General features: G+C 33.3%; 1 protein-coding gene and 1 long non-coding RNA gene across 5 annotated transcripts in view; one reads left to right on the top strand and one right to left on the bottom strand.

The window, feature by feature from the left end:
- LOC136035464 (uncharacterized) overlaps positions 1 to 5,737 on the top strand; it is a 56,357-nt gene extending 50,620 nt beyond the window's left edge. For both annotated transcript variants that reach the window (XR_010619447.1, XR_010619446.1), the window contains one exon: positions 5,529 to 5,737. This is a non-coding gene — a long non-coding RNA (uncharacterized LOC136035464). The remainder of the gene's footprint in view (positions 1 to 5,528) is intronic.
- LOC136035456 (homeotic protein ultrabithorax-like) overlaps positions 1 to 20,606 on the bottom strand; it is a 156,114-nt gene that overhangs the window by 103,112 nt on the left and 32,396 nt on the right. The gene's annotated exons all lie outside the window — the stretch shown is intronic.

The raw sequence follows: 20,606 nt of genomic DNA, 5'->3' as shown, positions 1-20,606 counted from the left end.
ATTTTCTTCTGGCGGGACTTTCCATGGGAATAATTTTCCATGGGGAGGGAAGTTTCCAGGAAGTGTATTTTTCTGGGGAGGTTTTACGCAGGGGAAATTTTTGAGAATTCCTATACGAAATTCGTGTTATGTCTTGTTTTCTCTTTATTGACTCAATTTGTTTGTAATGGTTAAAAAACGGTCGGAACTTAAATAAAACAACAAGTTTTTTCAACTGAAAGTAAGGAGCAACATTAAAACTTAAAATGAACAGAAATTATAATGTATATAAGGTGATGTATTCTTCCTCGGCACCTTTCTCTTTACGCTGAAGTTTGAATTCTGTTCCAATTCTTTAAGAACGACTTCTGAAACACTACGTTCGTTTAATTCGAACAGTAAGAAGTTTTTTTTTTTAAAGTACTAACAACTTTTAGCGTAAAGAGCGAGGTGTTGAGGAAGAGAAGTCCCTCTCAAATACGTAATAATTCCTGTGCGTTTTAATTTTTAATGTTGCTCCTTGCTTTCAGTTGGAAAAACTTATCTTTTTTATTTAATTTCTGGTAAATTACTGAAGGACTATTTGGGCCATTGGGATATTTATCCCACCTCCTGCCCCAAAGCAAATTACGACCCTGAAAGAGAAGGGGAATTTTCTGAATACATATCTTTTGTATAATTGAACTTTATCAATTATAATAAATTATCGTTATTCTAAGAAAACGGGAAGGGATAATTCCTACTGCACTTCGCTATACTTTACGTAGGTTACGAGGGAGGATCTTTCTATGGAGGAATTTTTCATGGGGGAAGAGAATGTTCCATGAAGGCTGTCAATGGATTTCCCTGCATTATTTGACGATCAGAAATTAAATAAAAAAAACAAGTTTTTTTTCAACTGAAAGTAAATAAACATATTAAAACATGTTAAAACAAACCTAAATTATTACATATATGACGGAGTTCACCCCTCGTCCATATTTTGTTCTTTACGTTAAAGTTTTTTTAGTACTGTAAAAAGAGATATTAATTCTAATTAAACGACCTCTGTGATTCAGGAGATCATTCTTAAAGAACTGGAGCAAAATTGGAACTTTAGCCTAAAGAGGTATTGAAGAGGGGGTGAATCCCTTCATGTTCGTAATAATTTTTGTTCGTTTTAGGTTTTAATATTGCTCCTTAATTTCAGTTGAGAAGAACTTTTTTTTAATTTAATCTCAGATAAATGACGGAAGGACTGGATTAGATTCAACGGTATATTTATTTACCTGCTATATTACTTTGTGTTCTAAATAGCTTTTTGTTACTATTTAAAACTAACCGATTCGAAAAAAAACTTGCAAAACCAATTAGTTGGGAACGATTTCAATCATCCACAAAAACTACATGAATGTTTCAATATTTTCCTATAATGATGTTCTAATTTGTCATCTTTTTTTTATCCCCACTCCCAGAAACACGGAAAAAAGAACTAAATTCAGGCGACGGCACTAGAGCTTTAAAATTAAAAATTTTTGGCTCTCTATACAAGAAAAACTGTTACAAGTTTGTTTTCTCTGAAAATAGTAAAATGCAAAACAATAAAGAATTCAAACCCAGTTTTAACTTAAAAAAAGGAAACAAGATTCTCAAGTTCATTTGATTTAATAAAAGACCTTGATATTTGTTTTATCATGAATGTATAAGAAGCTTTATGGGTTAAACTGGTTTTTAAATCCTCCTGTTTTTTTATACTTTTTTATCTGCTTTTTTATGCTTGGTTAGCCTACAAGTTATTAAAACTTCTTTTTAAATGTTGTAACTGTTAATCGTTTGGCATTTTCTGTAGTCCTTTCCGAGGCAAGAAAAAATACATGATATTTATAAATTAATCAATTTTATCAAATGTCACCTTTCTGTATATCTATGTAATAATGTGTCATATACGAGTCTTAACCTAGATAAGGCAACTAATTCACCCTCTAATAATTGGTCCAAACGGCCAATCTCTCTTCTCTCTAAATAATGGAAGAGGTATTTGAAGAGATAGTATATTCTCTCTTAAAAATCCTATGTTTTAAACAAATTCTAGAACAATTCTGGACTTGGAACAATTTCTTAGATCAATATCTGGGCTATTTGCTCCTTCTCCCGTCTATGGATCAGGATCTGGTAAGACTTCTTTGTTTTTTCTTAGGCTGGGTGGGGTAAGGGCCTAAGGATTTTCAAGGGTCAAAAAACAAAATAGTTTACTCTGATTTCATAGGATTTCTCGCTTTTGACATACATTATCCCAACAGAATTCTTTTGATTTGGAGAGAAAACAACCACTGGTCCTCACTAAAATAAAGTTCCATTATTTAGACACTGCATGTGTATGGTGATCTATTTTTTATTATGATTCATTGTCGGTTATTTAGGAGTTTTTGAGATGGCACCACAAAGATTAGGTACACTAATCCATCTTAACCAACACCAATCTAGAAAAGAAAACCTACATTTCATAGCACACTGAATGTTATTGTAATTGTCTGAAAAACACACATTAAGACCACAAGACAATTCAATTTGATTTCCCTGTATCTAGCTAGAAATTGTAACGGCAAAGCATTAAGAAACGGAAAACCCTATTGGCTATTCCAATTTATCCCAACTGTTCTTCAAGCGCTTGGGTCCACTTAAGCAATAAATTATGCAAATGAGTATGTTCATTGGAATTGCTTGGCATAATGACATACAATATACGTTGGGGCATTAAATGAAATTTCTGTTTGTAAATACAAACAATAAATTCTGGTACTTCATAGTTGAAATCTGGAATTGAATTAACTTGTAAACTTGATTAATCTACAGCTTAAGAAGTTAGAGAAGATAAAGAGGGAACATTTTGGCTTTACAGTCGTCTTCTGCAATAAGTATAGTGGGTATTTGTTAAAATAATATAAAAGGTTTTTTAACTGCAAGTAAGGAGCGACATTAAAACTTAAAACGAACAGAAATTATTCCGTATATGAAAGGGGTTGTCCCCTCCTCAACGCTCTTTACGCTAAAGTTTGACTCTTTGTCACAATTCCACTTTTCATAACAATAAAAAAAAAACTTTAGCGTCAAGAGCGAAGCGTCGAGGAGGGGACAACCCCTTTAATATACGGAATAATTTCTGTTTATTTCGAGTTTTAATGTTGCTCCTTACTTGCAGTTAAAAAATACCTTTTGTATTTAATTTCTGAAAATTTTTGAATTAATGCCTGTTTGGTTTTGGCTCTCCGCATATAAATAATTAAAAGAAATTTGCATATTAGTGTTTTATTTGCTAACTGGCTATCTCATAGTTTTGATAGGATGATTTTGATAAAAAAAAGGGTGGGGGAGGAGGGTTAGTTGCCCTCGAATTTTCGGTTACTTAAAAATGCAACAAGATTATTTTATTTTTTAAAAGAACGTTTTTGCTAGCAATAAACATACGTACCTTACGAATTAACTTACGTAACGAGCTTCTATATTTGTGTATTTTTATTACGTATATGAGGGGGTTTGCCCCCTCGTCAATGCCTCGCTCTTTCCACTAAATCGTGAATTTTATCCAGAATCTTCAAGAATGACCCCTGAGTCACAAAAGCCATAGAATAAATAGTTGACATTACTAAAAATACTTTAGCGTAAAGAGCAAGGTATTGTGGAGGAGACGAACACCCCTTATATACGTAATATTTTGTGTTCGTTTTAAGTTGTAATGCTGCTCATTACTTCCAGTTGAAAAAAGAATATTTTATTTATTTTCTCATTGTTTTTTTCAAATAATGATAGAAAATCATGCGCCCCCTTCATGGAAATTCTCTTCACTCTTGATAAATATCCTCAAGGAAAGATCCTCTTGCGTAACCCCCTCCCCCCGACCCATCCCCCCCCCAACCTGAATATTTTTTACTTATTTTCTCATTTATTTTTTAATAATGCTAGAAAATTCTGTACCCCCTTCATGGAAATTCTCTTCCCTCTTGATAAATTGTCCATGGAAAGATCCTCTTAAGCACACCCCCCTGATCCACCCCCACCCCAACTTGAAAAAGCGCCCCCTGAAAACGTCCGTACACTTCATAATAACCCTTACTATATGTAAACAATGGTCAAGGTTTGTAACTTGCAGCCCCTTCCCCGGGGACTGTGGGGGGATTAAGTCGTCCTCAAAGACATAGTTACTAAGTTTTCGACTAAGCTGCACAGAAAGGCTATCTCCAAATTTTGATCCAGTGACTTTGGGAAAAAATGTGCGTAGGAGGAGCCTAGATACATTCCAATTTTTTCGGTCCCTTAAAAAGGGCACTAGAACCTCTAATTTTCGTTAGAATCAGCCCACTTGTGACATTATAGGACCACTGGAGCGATACGATCACCCCTGAAAAAAAAAACAACAAACAAATAAACACTGTGGGGTTCTCTGATAGGCTGAATCTAATTGTGTGATTTTCTGTGTCTTTTACGGGGGTTTTCTCCCTATTTTCTAAAATAAGGCAAATTTTCTCAGGCTCGCAACTTTTGATGGGTAAGACTAAACCTGATGAAACTCATATATTTAAAATCAGGATTAAAATGTATTTCTTTTGATGTAATATTCGCATCAAGATTCCGTTTTTTAGAGTTTTGGTTACTATTGAGCCGGGTCGCTCCTTACTACAGTTCGTTACCACAACCTGTATGTTATCCAGAACATACTCAAGAAGTGAAGTTAGGTTAATCATAGTGAAATATACGAAAACATGATGAAAATATAATTCTTTAGTAACAAAATTATGGAAAGTACAACAATGAATTATGGAAAGCAGGCCACACAGAACGCATTATATTAAATACCTAACCACCTCCATATATTAAATAATTAATTAAAATATACCTGCATCGTAGTTTATTTCACAAAAGAATAAGCTATCTATAACCGAATACGAGAGAGAAACCGGTTTACTCAGATCAAATAAGTCAAACTTCTTGGGTGTGTTCTGGATATTTAAAAAGTGACGTATGGTATTACACTAAATTATTATTATAAAATAATGTACGGTGGAATCAGAATTTGTCTTTCTTATCACTGTTGAAGCAAAACGTTTGCCAATTATTTATTCATTTTCTTCTAATTATTATAAAAGAATAGCGTTCTTAGTAACAAATTTTAAAACAATGCAGGAATTTTGTCAATGAAAACAGAACACAACTAAAAACGGAATTTTCAACACAATAGTAGCTCCTTTTGAAATAGATTTTGAACACGTACAACTTATTAATTTTAAAGTTTTTAATTTAAAGATGGCATCATGAGAACATTTTTATCATTTTTGGAAAGAGAAATTAAAAGCTGAAAAAAAAAACCACTTGGAAGTTTTGATTCGGTACCGAGATGAAAATAGAACTTTACATTTTTCTGGAAAACGAAGACCATGAAAGTGTTTTTACTCTTCGTACATGTTTTTTTTTTTTTTTTTACCAGTGTCAAGGTCATAGAATATCAAAAGAAGTTTCATTTTAAAAAGAAAATTTTAAAAAGAGCTTAAATTCTAAATTCGAATGTTCTATTTCAGCTACCAGTGAGATTACGCCACAGGAACGTTTCTGATTTTGCCGTTTTTTGCCAAAAACAACAATTTTGGTCCGAATGAGGCCAAACTACTTACGGACGCAAATTCTCAGCTTTTCAACCAAATTAAAACAGTGGAGGAGTGATAATTACAATATTCCACTTCGAGAGGCTGGGCTGTAACGCTGCGGAGAATTTGTTCCGAAACAAATATGCAAATTACTGCTAAGACAAACAGGCTAAGCATAATAATACAAAAAACACGGAGGGAAACAAGGTAATTTACAGCCAGTAAAGAAAGAATGGAAATAGAATGTATGAGACGAGACCTCCACTCAACTGTCGTCAATGGAAAAAAAAGAGAAATAAACAAAATTTGGCACTTGTATGATATACCTCCTACCGCTCAAGTTGTTCACGCATTGACGAACTGTAAACCGGTTTCTCTCGCTAGTTTCTTTCACCTTAGCGTGAGAAAAGACAAAGAAAAGGGACAGAATAGACGAGAAATATATAATTTGGGCTATATATTTGCACATTATGGGAAGTGGACCAGCAAGGGTTAAGTACTTGGATAGTGTGAAGTCCAAAACAATTCTTACTTCATAATATGCAGAATAATTGCAGCTAACACATTCTACATACAGACCTGCTTTACTTTACCCCCCCCCCTAATGTGCAAAAATATAGCCATAATTTTTTTCTAAAGTATTATATTTTTATTTTGTTTATGTACATTTTATTAGGATTAACCTAACTTCACTTCTCAAGTGGTAGGGGGTATATCTTACAAGTATCCAAAATTTACAAATAAAAAAATAAATAAAAGTTGAGAATTACCATCTCCCTTAAGAGTTAAAAAAGGTGACTGAATGAAAAAAGTAAAAAAGTACATGGGAACCTATAAACATTACTATCCAATGTGGAGGCGGTTTTCATTTCTGCCACAGTTGAAAAAACTCTGTTTCTCGTTTAAATTTTAAAAGTGACATTAAGGCTAGTTTTTCTTTAATATACTTTTGTTTTTGTTTGTCAGTTTTGTAATGAAGAATAAAAGAGTGAATTTTTCTTATCGACCTCTTTAGGATGCTGTCATTAGGAAATTGCGTTGCTAATGTGTCTTTTTCTGCCTCTTTCATTTTTTTCTGTAACAGATTTTAGCAATTTGATAGGATAAGTTATTGAACATGAATATATGCCGAAGGTCCGAAAATTTTAGTTCCACAAGAAATGAAGATATATTATCCCATTTATGAGGGGCCTGCTGTATCCCCTTCTTCTTCTCTCTTTACGCTAATATTTAACTTATATTTTTATGTCAATCTTTGAGAATAACTGTTCAAGCACAAGAACACAAACATTAACTTTTTTCATCACAGTGCTTCGACTTTGAATATACATTTAGCTGTATTTTCTTTATTTGAAAAAGAATTAATGAAAGCAAAGAGCAACATTAAAAATTACAATAAGCTGAGATTACTCCCTAAGTGGAGGCAGCTACCCCCACCTCAGCCCCCTGCTTTTTATGATAAAGTCTTGAATTACTTTGAAAATACTTCTTATTCAATCTCAAAATTCTCCTTACTGAGAGGTATCAGAGGTTAAATTTGTAGTCGTCTGAATTTTTGCAGATAGTGGTTTAGGACTCTCATACACGTTGAATGATGTCAATTTCCATCAAGATAGAAAATTTTTTTTAGGGAGGGAGATGAATTCTTGTTTCTAAAATTATGCAATTTTTTGTCCTAATAGCACTGAAGGACCACTTTAAAATTCACACATTTTTGTGTGAATTTTGTTGGATTTTGTTGCTGCGAATTTGGATTTTGGATTTTGTTGCTGCGTGTTTTGTTACTAAAATCTTCGTTTTTTAGCTTTGGTCCTTATCTATTATTTCGAGCTGTTTGGCCGAAGGCACTCATAAATCGAAAAGAACTACTTTTTCCTTTTTCGACCAACGTTTTTTCTACGTTCAACTTTAATATTCATGTAATAATATCTAGAATATTAAAGTTGAATATTAAATAATAATATCTAGAATGACATCGCCCTTAAACAAATACATCCCTTCAAATATCTATTAGGAGGGTATGGGGTTGAAATGTCGAAGATTACTTATAAGGTCATAGTTTTTTTGGTTTTCAAGGTGATTTCTTCTGACAGGTCTTTTCCATATGAATTTTATAGGCTGATGCATAACTTTAGCCTACATCGCTCAACATAATATTATCAAGTCTCAAATGAATTTACTTTTTTGAATGAGGCTTTCAATAAATGCTTAAATTAACCGTTTATTTTATTTGACAACGTGGATTTTTGGAAACGAATGCGCCACCGCTACGTAGTACTGCTTAGAAAATTTGGAAATGATTGGCAATCTCAGAATTTTTGCTTGACATTATTTTGGTACATTTTGGGTCAATTTATCGTTTTGTGCAACAAAATGGCTGAAAGCGTCTCTTCGCAGATGGTAGCATTTTTTCTACTTAAATAAGGGCACAAGAGTTTTCAATTTCTTTTTAATGAAAATTCTTCCCGTATTCTAGGACTTTTGGATGGATGTGATCTCCCCTGGAAAAGAAAACGGTGGAAAAAAACAACAAAAAACAAATAAACATTAATCCATGACCCTATACCTCAGAAAAAAATAAAAAATTATGTGTTTTGAAATAGGGGCTTGATGCGCTAAATTTAATGGTATAACTTTAATAAATATCGCTCACTTTTTCAAAGATAGTTTCCTAAACTTTTTCATGCTCGTGGTGAGTACCTTAAAATTTAATTAATTATTTATATTTTGAATCACCATAAAAGTGTTTTTTTGATGCACAAATTGATTCCAATCTTTATAATAAAATAATTCTATTTACCATTTCCCTTTTGCAATTAACTTTTTAATTCCGATCTTACCCATTTTGTTCCCACATAATAAGATCTTAGTAGGATCTGTAATAGCCCTACACCCATACCTGGCCATAAAAGCCCATACCCAGAAAGCGATTAGCATTCAAAATATTCGTATGCCCTGCATAAAATGATTTCTTAAATAGGCATTTTATCAGATTTCTTTTTCAGCTGCTAATCCATAAGTTTCGTCTTTTTTTCAAGTCCTCTAGATTCTTATCTGTGTTTTTTTACTCTTAATTTTGCAATGAGGAAGGCAGAATGGAAGTCTTGAGAGAAGCTATTTTCGTATTCTTCTTTTCACTGGCTGTGGTTACCCTTGTTTTTCCATTGTTTTGTTGTTTATAAAATTTGAAGTAAGTTATTGAACCAATTACTGCATTAACATGACATTTTTGAAACTCGTAGCATTTATTTGTCATTTTTTGTTGATAAGATGTTTGATTATTTTTAACCTATTGCCTTTAATAATTACTATTCTGTTCACCTGACAAAATGAATTAAAGTGAAAAATATCCCTTAAAATCACAAAAATATTAACATTGGTTTAATTATAGATAAATTCCAATATTTCTTTTCTTGTTTTGTGTTAATGATTAGTTAGTTTATTTAAATTTTTCAATTTTTTTATTGTTAGCCTTTTCTGACACCGAAGGAATATGTGGAATTTTGTCCTTTTATATTAAGGCCAGTGGTGTTTTCCTATCTCTTGTAGAGCATTGTAAAGCAAAAACAATGATTCAATAAAAGAAGTCTGAACTATTCTGTCGGAAATTTTTTTTTTAAACTACTTTCTTATTTCTTTCACCTTACTTAATCTATTCCATTTTTCCTCCTTCAATTCACCAACATTCAAAAGTTTTTACAGCAATAATCAAAACTGCACTGAAATTGTTCAGTTTCAGCCACTCTGCCATTTTATTTCAAGATATCTATTAGCAAGGATAAAATAACTTTCAATTTAGAGTTCAACAGCTGACAAAAATGTCATCAAAAATACGCTCCTATGGACAGTTATCGGTTTTAATTTAAGGTAAAAATAATAATAATTGTAAAAGAAAAGCACCCGTAGAGTTAAAAACAATATCTTTCCTTTAAGCGGTTCTAGCATTTTCAACATTTGTAGTGAATGGCCTGTAAATCGTCCCGAATTCGTCGATTAAAAAAAAAGAAAGAAAAAAAAAAGAAAAGAAAAATAGATTAGCAGTATTTCCGTGTTCATTTAAACCAGTCTGTTTATTTCAGTAGGCGATGTAATTTTTACCCAGCAATCTATCTAGCTCTTTTTCATCGTTGCTGAAACTCTCGAATAGTGTGAATTTTTGGCTAAGATGTTTGTTTTAAGGAGAATAAATTTAAAACCAATTTTTAGAGAAGCTTTTGTTGGCTTAAGCCACAATTAGTTGCAGTGTTTTCTTCCACTACAGCGCTTTCAATGCTGTGTTCAATTAATTTATGAAGTTTTTAACTGACCTTTTTCGTTCTTTTTTTTAAATTATGTTAATTAAAAGAATATTAGGTATAGCAAAATTGAACCTATACAGTTGTTCATATTTCCTGTTTTAATTAAATTAGAAATTTTTTATTGTTTTTAGTTTGCACTTACTTCCCAATGTGCCAGTTTTCTATTCATTAGCTTGCTTTTTTACTCTACTAATAAAAGGAAAGATAACATGAGGATGGTGGTATGAACGTACAGTCTTAGCAAATGCATGCCCTATCGTTAGATATTTGGCATGTTGATGAAGCATTTTCTGTTTTATAGTTTAGTTGTTTTACCAGGAGACAGGTACATACACAGATGCTTACTTTATTTGATTCTTGATCAAATTCTAGCTCTTAATCTAGCAAAAAACCTTCTTTACCGGCTATTCGTGCCTCCGTCCTTTCATTTCAGTTGCTCAGGTCGGGTGCCCAGGACTTCAGAGCTCGTAGAAAAAAAGGTGAATAAAAGAATTCTTAATTGTTAAGAAATTCCATCACTTGGGAGACGAAGCTTCTGCGACCTTTCATTTATAGTCAGAACAAACAATAGATTTCGATTTCTCAGAATTTGGAAGGCCTGTTACTAAGATCAAGTTCAGTCAGAGAGGCTGACTTTTTAAGCACGGTATACCTTATATAGAATATACCTTTTACTCCAAATAGCGTTCTGGGAAAGGTGAATATAGAAGGAATGGAACTCATAAAGCTTGCATTTACTTAAAAGTTTGTGGAAAGAGAGTGGTACACTGTCACTCTGCTTATTCATAATTATAAATATTTACCTCTAACTTGAGATAATTAGAAACGCAACATCGAAGGAGTTACCAACTGATAACAGTCAGGCCAAAGGAAATCATGCGCAGAAAGACAATTGATTTGAGTATATGAGGATGTTCATTACAAGAATATTTGCTTCAGTATTGTCCAGTGTCGTGTTAAGTCCCTGAATAACCATTACTATCCATCAGTGGCTTGTTGGAATGTATAAAGGAGTTATTTAGAATATCTTACAGCCATTTGTGATCCATTGCCATATTTTATTTCCCCCTTTAAATAAGCTAAATCCCTCAAAATTGGTACTCTGCACCATATAAAAATGTTGTCAATTATAGTCAGACAAATAAGATGAACTAACAGCCCAGATCAATGGGTCAAGGGAGATTAGTTTTGGCTTTTGTTCATAATTACTTGTTAGGGTTATAATCTATCCAACTAATCAAATTTCTTTAATTATTGAACCTCTTCTTTTAATTGTCTCTGCAATGAAGAAATCTTGAGTTATGCTTACGCAAAAATCCGTTTTTATTATACTGAGAAAAGACCACCAAGATATATGAATAAAAATTAAGATTCCAAACTACATCTGAAATACAAAGCCAAATATAAAACTGCTTTTACTAAAGTAGTTGCTTGTTCTTTTCTGTTTAAAGCTAATCAAAACTGAAAATGACGACAAAGAAAATTATATCTGTTATCTAGCCCTACAAAATATTGGCGAGATGCTTGGGTCTGGAATGTAATGGCAAAGGTTCAAAAAAATTCCCGCAAGATAGGAAAGATTTCATGCACGTCCAGGTCCTTCATTTCCAGATCATAAATATTACTAAATACTAAGAAAGCTCGTACCACAAAATAAATATTTTAAAAATGGGTAAGTATGTCGAAATTTCGCGTAAAAGTGTGTCTTATGGTATGTTAAAATGTGTTCAGTCAGATGGTTTCAAAGTGCGTCTTTAGGGGTAATATTTAAGGGGTTCATTCGGCGACACGTGCAGAGGGGTGGAGGTTCCATCAGGCCGGAGTTCCCGAGTTATCTAAGTTTTTCTATTTTTTTTTTTTTGCAAAAAAACAACTAACAACTGATTCGAAAAAAAAGACTAACTCTAGATCAGGTTCAAGCTACAGATTGACTAGAAACAAGAACCGGTTAAATTTTGACTATGTTAAAACTCGACACAAGAAAGGAGTATGTCCTAACTTGATACAAACACGAGTTGATTCCAAGATGTAAAAAGATTCAGTGCAAACTGTCAAGTTCTTCCTCCACAAAACGTCCTGACTAGGTGCAAAACGAGATAAGTCCAAGCTTAAGATTCAATTGGTGCCAAAATGAGGTTAAGTCTAGGCTCAGTACAGAAACGGATTGTGTCTTCACTTGGTAGAAAAGAAAGCTAGGTTCAAAAAAAGAGAACAAAATTCCAAGTTACAGAATTCTGATGACGCTTGAAATGAATCCTGATATGATTAAATAAAAAAAAACAAGTTTTTTTAACTGGAAGTAAGGAGCGACATTAAAACTTGAAACGAACAGAAATTACCCCGTATGTGGAAGGGGCTGTTACCTCTTCAACGCCTTGCTCTTTGCGCTAAATTTTGACTCTTTCTCTCAACTCTACTTTTTAAAACAGTAAAAACTTTAGCGTAAAGAGCAGGGCGTTGAAGAGGGAACAGCCCTCCTCAACAACTTTTCGACGACTTTGGGAAAAAATGTGCGTGGGAGGGGGCCTAGCTGCCCTCCAATTTTTTTGGTCACTTAAAAAGGGCACTAGAACTTTTCATTTCCGTTCGAATGAACCCTCTCGCAAAATTCTAGGACCATTGGGTTGATACAACCACCCCTGGGAAAAAGAAAAAAAAACAAATAAAGACGCATCCATGACTTATCTTCTGGCAAAAAATACGAAATTTCCACATTAGGGTTCTCTGATACGCTGAATCTGATGGTGTAATTTTTGTTAAGATTCCACGACTTTTAGGGGGTGTTTTTCCCTATTTTCTAAAATAGGGCAAATTTTCTCAGGCTCGTAACTTTTGATGGGTAAAACTAAACTTGATGAAACTTATATATTTAAAATCAGCATTAAAATGCAATTCTTTTGATGTATTTAGTAGTATCAAAATTCCACTTTTTAGAGTTTTGTTTACTATTGAGCCGAGTCGCTCCTTACTACAGTTCGTTACCACGAACTGTTTGATACACAAGCTATGTAAGTCCTGACTCAGCACAACCAAAACACTAAGTATAGACTTGGTGCGAAAATGAGTCCTGATTAGATCCTGACTACAGGATTTCATTGCCACGGCTCAGAATAGCAAGAATTTTTTTGAGGTTATTATTTTAGACAATGCAAACAATTTTAGAGAGGTGCTTCACTTCCAAGTCCCACTTATCTTCCTTATAAAACTCTCCAAGTCTGTCTCAGAACTGGTGGGCGCATAGCTACAGTTAAGGAGACTTCTTCAAATTATTTTACACCACTGTCTCCCTGGTCAAGGAGCTAGCAGTTTTTAAATTTTCAAAAGACGAGGACTCCACGAATTATGACAATTTGCAGTCTCCTTGTGCCTGAACTTTTAATTTTTATCGGTCTGAAATTTATAAGTGAGGTCTCCATGGCTATAGATAACTGCTTGTGAAATATCAAAGAAATCTGACAGTTTCGACTTTGAGCACTTCTCCAGCAAGCTACCATCGAAGTTACCGATGGGCAAACAATCCCATTCAATTCCTGAATGCTTCCTGAATCGATATACCATGCCATATGCTCAGGGTCGTCTTTTTTGGGGGGAGTGACCCCCTATAATGTGGAGAAAAAATTATTTTGTATCTCATGCCCCTTGATTATCCGGATATGTACCCTTCTTGCCCCAAAATGAAAATACGGGAGTTTAGCCATTTAATTAACTAATTACTATATTAATCAATGGTCACAATGAAATTCAAAGGAAGGATGGCACATAATTGCTTTTTAGACAATAATCGCTAAGATTTTCAAAGACAGTTGCTGAAATTGAGCTTTATCACCTTTTCAGAACTAAATACTGTAGCATCCTTGTGGTTGTGTCTGCTTCTTGTTTACTAAGTAATTAAAAAAAGAAAGAGAATCCAGGATAACTCCATCACCCTTTCCATTCCCCTTTCGATACCCCCTTTCGACTCCATCCCCCTAATTAAATGAATTAGAAAATGATAAATCCTGAATTTAATGATAAATCCTCCATGAAAAATCCTGAATTTAATGTCTCTGTTATAATTCCAAATTTATTTAAGAGGGAGGAAGATCGGCTAATTATTTTTCTAGGGACAGTAGATAAAAGCATGTTCTATTATACCAGGGATACAAACTATCTGACCGAAAAATGAAATCGATCGAAATCCCAGGGGAGACTGTATTGTTCAACTCATTTGCTTGCCCTGGCAGAAGGGTGTTTATCGCAAGTAGTCCGTTAAAGTAGAAACTACATGCGGTATATCAACTAGAGCTATTGTATTTAGTGTTATGCTATATGTTTACTCAGTTAGATACACCTTCATGCCCATAACCATTATTAAATGTTTAATAATAATGATTTCACTTCAGTGTGGTAATGGTGACTTCACCTTAGGGTTAAATAATATTGCTAGATTTTGCATTGCATATGTAGTATTGACAGGTCTGTAAATGGTGAATAAATTCAACTGGACAATAACGAGTCAGTGCTTGTAGAATTAGTGCTGTCAGTCTCAAAGAGATAATAAGTGATTTAGTCTCATACTACGAAGGTCGTTTGAACCTATATAGTTGTGATACATTTTCTTTAATTCTATTTAATTCCCATAACGAGAGAAGGAAATTCAGCCACATGGTACGACGTGCCAGTACTTACTTTTCCTGTTTTGATCTATCAGATAAACACTGCATATTTATCAGGAATTTTGTTGGTGTCTTATTTGTTTGTTAAAATTGTCATTTTGCTTACTTTTACTCAGAAGTAAAAATTCTGTTAAATGTCAAGCAACATAACTGGATACAGAATTTTCATGTCCGTCCAATTATGTTTTGCCACTTCGCTATAGGATGGAAAGCACTACATTCAGTTTGTGATCTAAGCAAAGGTTTTGGCAAAAGAGCTATGAGCTAAGTCAGCGCCGGGAATCGTTTGCTTGTTTCAAATTGAGTTCAACCAGCTTACAAGATAAGTCAAGAAAGAGCAGTCATCAGAGTTTAATGACCTCTGTATTTTCAGAGGCTGAGACGAGAATGACAACTTGACAACTTGGCTGCTGGCCAAAAACTGATGTGGACCGCTGCTTTATTATCAGTCTTCTCTACAAAACTGGAAGAGGTAAAGGGAGCTAGCTTTGTAAGCCTCTGCAAACTCTTCAATGGAACAAAGCTAAACATTTCCGAATTCTCATCGATTTGCTGAAAAAATGAGCTAGCCTCGGCTTCTTTTGAGGGGCAAAAGCAGAACTATCTACTGGGAAATGATCTGAGATGGAATCTATTTTTGGTCAAATAGCAATGATTAGCGTCAACAATAAGAGATCACAGACAAAAATGGTAACCGGCAATTTAATTTTAATAGTATTACCCATCTGGCTTAACTTAACCCTATTCAAGCTACAATTAAGGCAAAAAGACCGAAGGAAAGAACGATATCGTCATCCGTGGCAATAGTAGACTTTCTCATGTTGACCACCGTGGTGGCAATTGCATTGACAAATCGTTAAAGAACAGACCGACTCCAAGAGTCATGTCTTCGTTGCCTCTGGATTTACTCGTCTGTGAATCAACTTTGAATTAGACATTGGAGTATATAACTCAGCTATATAACAATCACTTTTGTCTAACATTTAAATTTCTGTATTCCTTTTTTGATAAATATTTGTTCGAACAATAGAAATAACAATTTATGACTGTTAATTATTTAAGTTCCTTTCCAAATTAACCATATAATTAATATAGGCGTGATAATTATACATCAAAAGAGCTCATTCACCGAGGACAATACCCCGGAGAATACAACCCCGTGAGCCTGTGGAAAACCCCTTTCGGATAATGCCCCCCTCCGCAAAAATATCCCCCGGTAAATGCCCCCTTGGAAAATATGGCTTTCTGAATTTGATAATTTTTGTTGAGTTTTGTTTTTTATTTTTCTTAGGGGGGGGGAGGAATTTTGGTATTTGTGTATTATACGCCACTCACTCAAGTTTACGTAGTGTAAAACTCGAGAATGTACCTGTTTCTTCGTTAGTTTCTTTCACCTTAGCGTGAGACAAGACAAAGAAAAGTGACAGAATAGATGGGAAAGATATAATTTGGGCTATACATTTGCACATAAGGAGAGGGGGTAAAGTATTTGGACAGCTTGATGTCAGAAAAAAATTCTTAGTTCATAATATGCAGAATAATTGTACCTAACACATTTTCCATGCGGACCCGCTATAATTCATCCCTCCCTGCACTAATGTGCAAATATATAGCCCAAATTTGTTTTTAAAGTAACGAAGAAAATAACAAAGAAACTGCTTTGATCTCGAGTTTTATACATCGTAAACTTGAATAAGTGGCGTGTAGCACACAAGTGCCGGGATTTTTCATGAAGAAAGAGACGGATTTCCCGGTATTATTTAAAAACGATCAGAAATTAAAATTAAAAAAACAAATTTTTTCAACTGAAAGTAAGGAGCAACATAAAAACTTAAAACGAACAGAAATTGTTACATATATGAAAAGAGTTAATCCTCCCACAAGATCTTGCTCTTTACGTTAAAGTTATGACTTTTTGTCCTAAATCTTTAAGAACGATTCCAGAAAAACAAGGGCCGTTTAATTAGAATAATAAGCTTTGTTTTAAAATTAAAAAAAAAACCTTTAGCTTAAAAAATGAGGTCTTGAGGAGGAGGCAACCCCTTTCATATGCGTTGTAAGTTTTGTTATAAGTTTTGATGTTGCTCCTTTCTTTCAGTTGAAAAAACCTGTTATTTTTCAAATTTAATTTCTGATATTTTTTAAATTACATTGGGAAATCCGGCTCTCTCTCCATGAAAAATTCTGGTATTTTTGTATTATACACCACTCACAAGTTTACGATATGTAATGCTCGAGAACAAAGCAGTTTCTTCGTTAGTTTATTCGGTAATTAAGAAACAAATTTGGGCTATATATTTACACGTTAGGTAGGGGGGGGGGGGGGTAAAGAATAGCGGGTCTGCATGTAAAAATTGTTAGTTGAAATTATTCTGTATATTATGAACTAAGCATTGTTTTCTGACTACAAACTGCCCAATTATGTCCAATTTTCCTTGGGGTGTTTTCCGGGGACATATTTTCTAGAGGGATTTTTCGTTGGGGGGTATTTTCCGGGGGTAAACACCTTGAACAACGGGTGATAATATCTTGTTAGGCAATTTTCCGTGTCTAATGATTTTTCGGTCTGTTTTGTCCCCCTCACTAATTAAACAACAGTAATTTGTATACCTTAGTTGTAATCTTGATTTTAGGGTAATAACTTCTAATCGCCATAAATTTCCCTGTTGTGTTCGTTCTATGGAATTTTTTCGAAAGCAAATTTAATAGTAAATTTCATATAAGAAAACTCAATGGCATGGAAATAAAAATGGTAAGATACAGGAATTGCTTTAAAACTCCCTTAATTTTTGAAGAAGGAGTCTAAAAGGTGCCAGAAAGATGGCCAAAGGCTGGGGCCAGAAATGATTAATATTTTGAATAGCCCATATGTAATGAATTTTGTTTTTAAATAAATACTTGATTTCCACGATGGAATTTCGTTTTTATATTATCTTTTAAGTTGTAATAGTTATAAAAATGGTCAATGTTCAGTATTATATATAGTATTTGTAACACAGAAATGAGAACTGGTCCAATCAAAATAATTATGGTGTTAGAATGAGGGTAAATAGGTAATTCAAAGTTAGTAAGCACCTTTCTTGAAACAGATTTTCTATTGATCAGCTACTTATTCTTATGCAAATTCTATTATTTAAAGATAAATATTAAAAAACATTCAAAAAACATAACAGAAAAAAGCCGGAGTTGATAAGAGATATATTAGAAATATTTGGGAGTCAAATGAGCTTATAGATCAATATAGCTGAACATTCGAGCATACAATATGTTTGTTAGAGCTAAAGAAAATCTACAAAATTTATTATTTGTACTTTGATACTTTTAAATTTAAACCGTTTCCCGAAAATCCATCAGCAAGCCAAATAAGAGAAACTTGTAATAGGAAAAATAAAATAGCCAGACATTTTCTCATTTTAATTTACGCAGGGCTGAGACCGGAATTTTACAAAAATCCTGAAGAAGACAACATTATACTATTATCCTACTTTTTTTTTAAATGTTTATTTAAAAATCTTTCAAAATTTACTGATATTTTGAACGAAGTTCCAGTCCTTTTTTACTTATATCATTAGTGTTCAAATAGTAATTTGTTTTCAAATATTAAACAATTAATAGAAAACGAGTTTTTTTGCAAATTCTATTATCCTACATCTTCAACAAATCTTCAACAAATTATCAACAAATCTCAGTTTTTTGAGAGAAAAAAAATATGGCTATTACTGCTAGTAGAGAACTGTAAAATATGACAGAAGCATAAAAACTGAAAAAGTTTTTTAGTACGTAAAAACAGACTTTAATACATTTAACTGGGCATTTTTTTTTTAATTTATAACACAACATGTTGGATTTATCGAATTAGACGTATCTTTTAATAGCTGAATAATAAATGATAAAAAGCACAGTAATAAGTACAAAGAAAATCAACATATCCAAAAACCAAACCAGCTAAAAAGACTCAATACCAAATGAGAATCGTCAAATACGGATGTGCATAAAGTGCCAAAATCTGTTAACTTTGTAGATGAGGGAGGATCTGACAACGCTACGTCTTACGTTTTTTACGACATTTATAAGCTCGTATAGCTATCAAACATCCGCAGTAATTAATTAGATCCGAGAATTCCTTCATAAAAAAGACGTCTAATTTATCATAGACTTTGTTTGTCAGTTTTGAACGTGTGGTATTTTGTAACGAGTGGAAGTTATTAAAGATTATTTCTGGTAGTCCATCACTCCATCACTTTAAAAAAATAGTTTGGAGGAACTTACTCTATCTATTGCAGGGGCGGATCTAGAGCAAAATCTTGGGGAGGCACAATGTGACAAGGGCACCAATTAGCAAAATTTTGGGTGTGGGGGGGGAATCTGACAAATGTGCTGATAACTGACCAAATGACAAATTTGTTCTAAAAAGAGAATATGCATTCTTTTTTTAATGGACCCACAGCATCACTTAAAAGTTTCACGTCTATATCCGGTCTTCAAGTAATTTAATAGAGAGGTTTCCAAAATGACTATTCGGCCAATTTTTCTGACATAACTTCCTTAAAGTAATCTTGGATCATGATTCTAATAAACAGGAACATACTTTAGATTACTGTTTATATTTTCTGAGTCTTGTTCAAACGATATTTTCGACTCTAAAGATAAGGTACCTAGGAAATATTTAACTTTTCATAAAGAAATGATGTGTAATTTTCTTGAAATATCGATTTTCCTTTTCTATATCCTTTCAGTGCCAGAAGGGAATTAATCTTTAAGTAGATTCAGATTCCTCATCAAGCTATTTTAGGGTCATGCTAACAACGTATAATTAGAGAATACGCAATCCCAGAAACATGGTCAATTTTTTCATGTGTGCGTAAATGATCTGCTCTTGCCATCTATGATGTTGTATAATAGATGACAGTAATAACTAAACGAGGATATTACACTTCAATTGTGTTTACGAAGCTAAATAAAAGCACTTTACCAGGTTTCGACGTAATTTCTGTCGTCCTGACGCTGGAAAGTATATTTAGATTAGTGTTTCTTTTTAATAGAATAAAAGATTAATGAACAATAAATTCATGTAAATCAAGGCTAGATATTTGTCAGATGCATTCTTCTGACAATAAGGTAAAGTGACGACGAAACTTCAGAAAATTGTCTTGGTCGACGAGAAGTATTTTTCCAAAAGTTTATAAGATGATACAACTTTTATTTGCATATTTATAATAAAGATGACAATAGATTTAGCTATATCGTAATATTGTCATTAAGCAATAATATCTTCCATGAAAGATCTTAAGTTATTACATAGTCTTGGTCTGGACTAGGAATGAGATGAAACTTAGGGATGTAGGGCATTTAATAATTTCAAAGAGATGTAGTACTCGGGGTTTAGATGTAGCCGCTATATTCAGAAGGATTAGAAATAAGAATTAACGCACTATGATAACAATAGCAAAATATTCAGTGCAAGTGTATTTTTTATATAATAAAATATTAACTGTCCAATAAGTCCCGTAGTTTAACTACTGATACAACTATAAAATGAAAGAACTCTTTGTGGCACCTTGTGATGGAAATTGAACTTCAATTTTTTTTTTCTACTAATAACAAGCACTGGCGCGACGGCTCTTAGCTTTAATTCCAACCCATCTAATCATCAACAACTGTTCGTATAGATCTTAAATAGATTTTCTTAAAATAAAATAAAATATCGGGATCCAAATCATTTAAAAAGCGATTGAAGCTAACAATTCATCCCAACAGAACAACTTTGACATGCATAAAAGAAAATCCCAGCCATTATTTAAAAATAACATCAAGTCAAGAGATGCGAGTCTAGAGAATTCAGATGAATCCTTTTAATTGTGGGCTATACATTTGAGGTACAATAAAACAATTGAGAGGGTTCTGTCATTTTATTGAGGTGGCAATCAAAAAAACAGACCGTAATTTGTGATGAACGTACGAGTGCAATTTGGAATTTTAACTGCACACTTCCATTCCAACGGATTACATAGGGCAATTTTGTTGAAGCTAGTGATTTTTTTTAAAGAAGTAATTCTTAG

This window comes from Artemia franciscana, chromosome 14 (genome assembly GCF_032884065.1).
Source record: "Artemia franciscana chromosome 14, ASM3288406v1, whole genome shotgun sequence".
Classification (NCBI taxonomy): Eukaryota; Metazoa; Arthropoda; class Branchiopoda; order Anostraca; family Artemiidae; genus Artemia; species Artemia franciscana.
This window is presented reverse-complemented; position numbering and strand designations above follow the sequence as displayed.